The sequence below is a fragment of the Passer montanus genome, unplaced genomic scaffold (genome assembly GCF_014805655.1).
Source record: "Passer montanus isolate IOZ18808 unplaced genomic scaffold, ASM1480565v1 scaffold46, whole genome shotgun sequence".
In the NCBI taxonomy this organism is placed as follows: domain Eukaryota; kingdom Metazoa; phylum Chordata; class Aves; order Passeriformes; family Passeridae; genus Passer; species Passer montanus.
Window position 1 is genome coordinate 7059037 of NW_024369485.1, and position 6031 is coordinate 7065067.

At 46.6% G+C, this 6031-nt stretch overlaps 1 long non-coding RNA gene across 1 annotated transcript; it reads right to left on the reverse strand.

Annotated features, from left to right (window-relative positions):
- Positions 1-2378: 2378 nt before the first annotated feature.
- On the reverse strand, positions 2379-5793 carry LOC120508243. Its single transcript, XR_005628957.1, has 2 exons — positions 5545-5793; positions 2379-2531 (listed from the first exon to the last, which is right to left on the reverse strand). It is a non-coding gene; the product is annotated as an uncharacterized LOC120508243 (long non-coding RNA).
- Between the last annotated feature and the right edge of the window lie 238 nt (positions 5794-6031).

The following is a 6031-nucleotide window of genomic DNA, read 5'->3' on the forward strand; positions in this document are numbered from 1 at the left end:
GGTTAATGGGTTCTGCTGGAGTGTTTGATATTTAACTCGCTTCCACAGTCAGGCAGAGGCTGCAGAGGTGACTCAACAAGGTCTTGCCCTGGTTGAGCCGGGAAAATCACATCCTGTTCTTTTAGCTGGAAAAACACTTGGCCACAAATACATCACATCATGTTGTACATGGAGACATCTGCTCCTCACCCAGGCTGATGTCACCTCTCCTGACCTCTACAAGAAAGGGCCAAAAACTGTCACCAGCCCATGGGCTCTGTTATTGATGCACACAACTGCAGTTTCAAAGGGTGGCCCTCATGGTGCTCAGAACTTCAAAACAACTTGCCCTGTGCCTGGGACTGGGCTCCCTTCATCTCACCCCAGGTGTGGGTTTGTGCCTGTCCACGTGTGCACATCCCCACCACAACTGGTTTAATGAATCTGAGGAAACGAGCACAAAACCATTGAGCTGTACTGATTTTATGTCACTGCCAGATTTGCACTCAGCTTGGGAGCCAGGGAGATAAAATACAGCTCGTTTTGTTGATGCCAGTGAGGTTTAAAACTCAAGACAAATTAATTGTGTCTGTATTTTTTGATGGTTGAAGGCAATTTCGTGAAGCATTTGTTAAAGATGCCACTTAAGGAGGAATTTCCTAACTGCACAAGTTAATAACTTTAAAACTGCTACTCAGGCTCTCTGCAAATGGGGCTTTGTGCTGCAAATCTCTTTGAGGCTCATAATTCAATCCTATTTAAAAGCAAATTTTCTTAGATTTAGAGCAATGAATATTTAAATGCTACCAGTTGAACAATTTTCAATTTTGAGATCATTTCAAAGCCAGGGGAGTTTACAGCATTCGGCTACTCTGCCACGCTTCAGCGTCTGAATTGATCTGAACCAGTAGCTGACCCTTAAGCAGCTTAAACAGCTATAAAGGGTTAGAGCAGTTGAAAGGGTTAGGGTAGTTTAAGCAGAACATCGTGTTTTCAGGGCTTTGGTTAAAGAAATGAGAGTTCACAGGCTGTCAAGGCGAGCAGCTCCAGAAGAAGGATGTGACAAGCTTCGATAGAAAAGCTCTCTGAAGCACTCGGCATCTTCTGTGCCTTCAAATCTTGCCTGGTTTATTTTTTTTCCTGAGAAAAAATGAAGAAGAAAAATGAAATGAAAGGAGCATGTTGAACATTGACACAAAATGCAGAACATAGGCAAAATGTTTGGGAAAAGCTGTGAAGGTGGGTTTGCACTGACAACAGCCTTGTTCTGCTCCCTGTATTTGACACTTCTTCAGTAGAAACCGCTTCAAAACACAGTAATGCTCTGAAAAGTGACAATGAAAAAAAAAACCAAAAACACATGAGCTTTGCTGTGCTCATGTTTAGCCCCTCCAGTGTCAGATACATGCAAATTAAAAACCAAAAGATGGAGCTTTTAAAAACTCTGTTGTGAGCCCAAGCTTTTGGCCAGGGTGATTCTTTCAGATGGGAAAGCAGACAAAGGGAGAAGGAGAGGTTGTTGTTCTTTGGGGTTTTTTTGGTTGTGGTGTTTTTGGGTTTTTTTTCCTTTTTTAAAACTTGTTGTTGTTAAGAGGTATTTATGCCTCTCCTAGCCATAGAAATGGCCCCTGTGTCCATTATAATTTATTCCTTTTGACTAAAAGCCATGCATATGTCAGTATAGCTGCTCCATCTGTGCTGTTAATGCTGGACTGTGCAAAAAACGGTTCAGGTTTTGTTGGATACAAGAGACAGCTGAGGCAGAGGGAAGACCCCTTAGCTGGGCAAATCACAGAAGGATGAACATGGGGAATCTGTTTCCAGGTGGCAACTGCACTGGCATCTGTGCTGGCACAAGCCTCCCACACCTGTGCCACAAAAGCAAGGTGAGAAGCAGTGCAGCTGAGGTGAGCTGCAGGGGCTCTGCCAGGGCTGTCTCTGCTGCAGTTACTTTACTTCAGCCTGAGGGCTGCAGGAATGGGACAGGGCTCATGTACCAGGCTGCACCACATCCCATGTCCTGTCCCTGGCTCCAGAAGCAGATTTCTGGGAAATGCATAATGACAGGTGATGTAGTTTCCTCTGCAAACCCTCCTGTCTCAGACTGTTTGTGGCTTGGGAGAGCCAAGCTCCTGGGCTCTCTGGGTGCTGGGTGACCCTCTGTGGGTTCCTCTCCTGTGACCACCCAGGGTTCTCTGGAGAAAGCAGGACAAGCCTTTCCCATCCAAAGCTTCTGTGTCAGCCCTTGTACCAAACACTGGCTGATTAGTCTGTTTTGAGCCTGGCAACCCCAGCTGATGCCCTTATCCATCTATTTATTTATTTTTATTTGTCAGTGGCTGAAGCACTGAACAGCCTGTCCTCTCCCAGTTCCATAAGCCTCACCATGTTTCTACTCACCTCTTTCCAAGGACAAGAAGTCCTGACCTACTCATGTTTTATCTTCCCTGCATCCCTTCTTTGAACTTCTCCCCTTCTGCCCATGGTGAGCTGTGATGATGGATGAGGCAGGGTCACTTCCACACCAGGATTATATCCTGACAGCATTCTTGCTGCAGAAGAAAATGCCAGCCCTGACCAAATATTCCCTCTGAGGATATTGCCAGGGTTTTCATCAGGGATGGGATATTTAGCATCACCACGGAAGGATCCAGGCAATCACTCAACTGGAAAAATAACTCAGGTGCTGTGTAATGAGATCTGACAGAAATGTAGCAGTAAATGATTTAATTACTCAGCCTGTTTCAGTGATGGTGCCAGGATGGATGCAGCAGTGCAGGGTCCCTGCTGCTGACAGCAGCATCCTCCCATAGCCCAGCAGCATGCCTGGGGCAAGCCTGTGACCTCCCATCTCACCATAAATATACTCCACAATTAAATTACACTATTTAGAGCTGGTTTATTAGTGGTATAGCTGATGTCTGTGTATGTATATAATGAATTATTCCTTACATTGAGGGCCTCAGCAATCCCATTTCTTCAGTCTTCTTCCTCAGCACCCTTTGCCTTTTCCTCATTCCCAAACTGCTCCTGTCTCATTCCATCTTATCTCCATACTCTCTTAGAACACTTTTTTTCAACAGTAACATCACTGTCCAAGATTATAATATTCCCACCAGTTCCTATTTTCCCAGTATCTCTGTAGACATACACAAAAGATCTGGGTTGTTTTTGGGTTTTTTTCAGAGCAAGCACTCAGCACTTCCAGGAACTGGGTGTCTTCAACAAGCAGCAATGTGTGTGTTGTTTTAAAAACATCCCACCCTTGCTTTAACTAACTTTTAATATGTCCCAGAACTGGCTGTCCTGGGACATATTTCTCCATGGCTTTGGGCTCTGGGTCAGGGTGAGAGCACCAAGATGTGCTGATCTGTCAGGATTTTGTACCCCTCTGAAGCTGGCAAGTGGCAGATCCCCTTTTTCCCCACAGAACTTTGCAAGGATATTTGGAAGTAAATAACTTCTGTATGTCCAGCATTAGGACTTTTTCTGCATCACTCGGGGTTTCTGGCTTGTGAAGCACCTTTTGGGACAAGCCAGCAAAAAAATTCCTACATGATGGAAGGCACCAGCCGGTTGCATCATCCCTAAAGCTTTCCAGGAAACCCCAGCTCAGAAATTTGTGTTCCCCTTCCCTCACCCCATCCACAGCAGTAGTCAGCCTTGGAAGGTGGAGATGAAGAAGTTCGTGTTCCCCTTCCCTCACCCCGTCCACAGCAGTAGTCAGCCTTGGAAGGTGGAGATGTTGTCACAGAAATGAGTCAGAAAATGCACGATTTTGGGGAGGGGAATTCTTTATGAGGGTTCTTTCTGCTGCGGTTTTGCAAGCAGATCACTTCCAGTGATTCCCAGAGTCTCTCCGAAGGGTTTTCGCCCTCTGGAGGCTTATGTTAGTAAATAAAATGCGAAATTTAAAGAGAAAAAAGGCTCAGATCTTACATTTGCAGGAATGCAGCCCCCAAGAGAATAAATATGCAAAGAGCTGGTGAACTCCAAAGTGCTTTTACTGAAAAGCTGGGCACAGACTCATGGCAATAACAGAATCACAGAATGGTTTGGTTGGAAGGGACTTTAAAGATCAGCATGTTCCAACACCCTGCCATGGGCAGGGACATCTTCCACTATCCCAGGATGCTCCAAATGCCATCCAACCTGGCCTTGGACACTGCAGGGATGGGGCAGCCACAGCTTCTCTGGCCAGTCTGTGCCAGGGCCTCACAACCCTCACAGAAGGAGGGTGAAGGAAGAATTTCCTCCTAATAATCAATATAAATTTCTGCTCTTTTATTTTAAAACCATCTCTCCTTGCCCTATCACTATCTGCCCCGGTAAAAAGCCACTCTCCTTTTCCATAAGCTCTCTCTAGGCACTGGAAGGGACAAAAAGGTGACACTGAAAAGATAAGCTCAGTCCCGGTAAAAAGCCACTCTTCTTCTTTTCCACAAGCTCTCTTTAGGCACTGGAAGGGACAAAAAGGTGACACTGAAAATGTAAGCTCGGGCTTGTTTTGCACTAGGCTTGGTTTAGCCATATTTACTTATCTCACTTTATTTCCCTGTGTATTTCTGCCATGACTTCATCCCAGTTCCCTGAAGCCTGTGGCAGCCTGCTCGTGTTCTTATGGAGTTTTCTTGTCAGCCTCTTTGTATCCTCTGTCAAGCTGTGCACAGCTGAGCCTCACAAGTCCCAGGAGAACAGGGAGAGGGCTGTGCATGGAGGCACAGTGCCAGGAACCTGCCCAGCAGAGGCTGCTGGCCAGGCACGGTGATGTGATTCAGTGAGCTGGGGGCAGAGACACAGAACATCCCCTCCCAACCCTGTTCCCATGCAGGACACCCTGTATTCTGTGTTTGCTTTCTTCCAGCCAGCCCAGGTCCCTCCACATCTGCCAAAAAACCAGCTGGAAGCCAGATATGTGAACAACAGCTAGCACCTAGCTCCTACCAGAGACAGGAATTCCCATGGGTACTGGCACATGTTAGGAGCCTATATAGGAATGGTTCTGCTAAATGTATGTTTGGAGAGGATCTTTTTGTCTAGAGGACAAACTTTTTAGCTGTGTGTGTTGGAATAGCACACAGGGTGGTGGCTTTAAACTGAAAGAGGATTGATTTAAATTAGATAGAAGTGCTTTACAATGATTATGGTGGAATACTGGCACAGATTGCCCAAAAAAGTTGTGGATGCCCCATCCCTGGAAATGTTCAAGGCCAGGTTGGACAGGGCTCTGAGGAAACTGATTAAGGTGAAAATGTCCCTGCTGATTGCAGGGACCTTGGACAAAATGACCTTTAAATGTCTCTTCCAACCTTCCAACCTAAATCATTCCATAATTCTGAACCACAAAACACATAACAGATGTGAGGGGTACCAAGGATTCCACAGCCTCAGAAGCCTTTGCCCTTTGCTCCCGACACCTTCTGTCCATTTACCTGTCAGAAGGAAATGCCCACCTGTGATCTGTACACATCAAGTTCCCATATTCCACCAAAATGTCACAGTTCTACACCACCACCCATGGCTGGGAGAGAAGGTGTGCAACACCATGAAGCAGCACCCTCTTACCCTGCTCATCTTCATTCCCAGTCTTGACAAGGTGCCCACCTGCACCTCAGCAACATCCAACACTTCTGCACGGGGTCAGCTCCATCCCACAAGGTTGCTGAAGGGAAAGGCACATGTCTTTTCCAAAGGGAAAACCAAAGATTGTGGGAAAACAAGGTCCAGATGGGAGGGGATCATAAGGAAAACCTAGATGGGATTTTCCACATTCTTGGTCCTTGATCCACAGAAGTCACAAAGGTTTCTCCAGTGGTAACTGTCCAGTCCTACAGACCAGGCTTGGGTTGGCAATTAACTTCTCTATGAGATTAATTTGACTTCCCATTTCTGAGCTGGCTGAGGTTCTGCCCTGCTGCCAGTACAAGGTCCACAGGTCACTCAGTCACCCTCAGGCTGCTCAGGGCCAAGAGCTCATCACTGTCAGGGCCACACCAGCCACCACGGCTCCCTGGGGCCAGCACCAGCGAGCCTCTGCAGGGCTCAGCTCAAC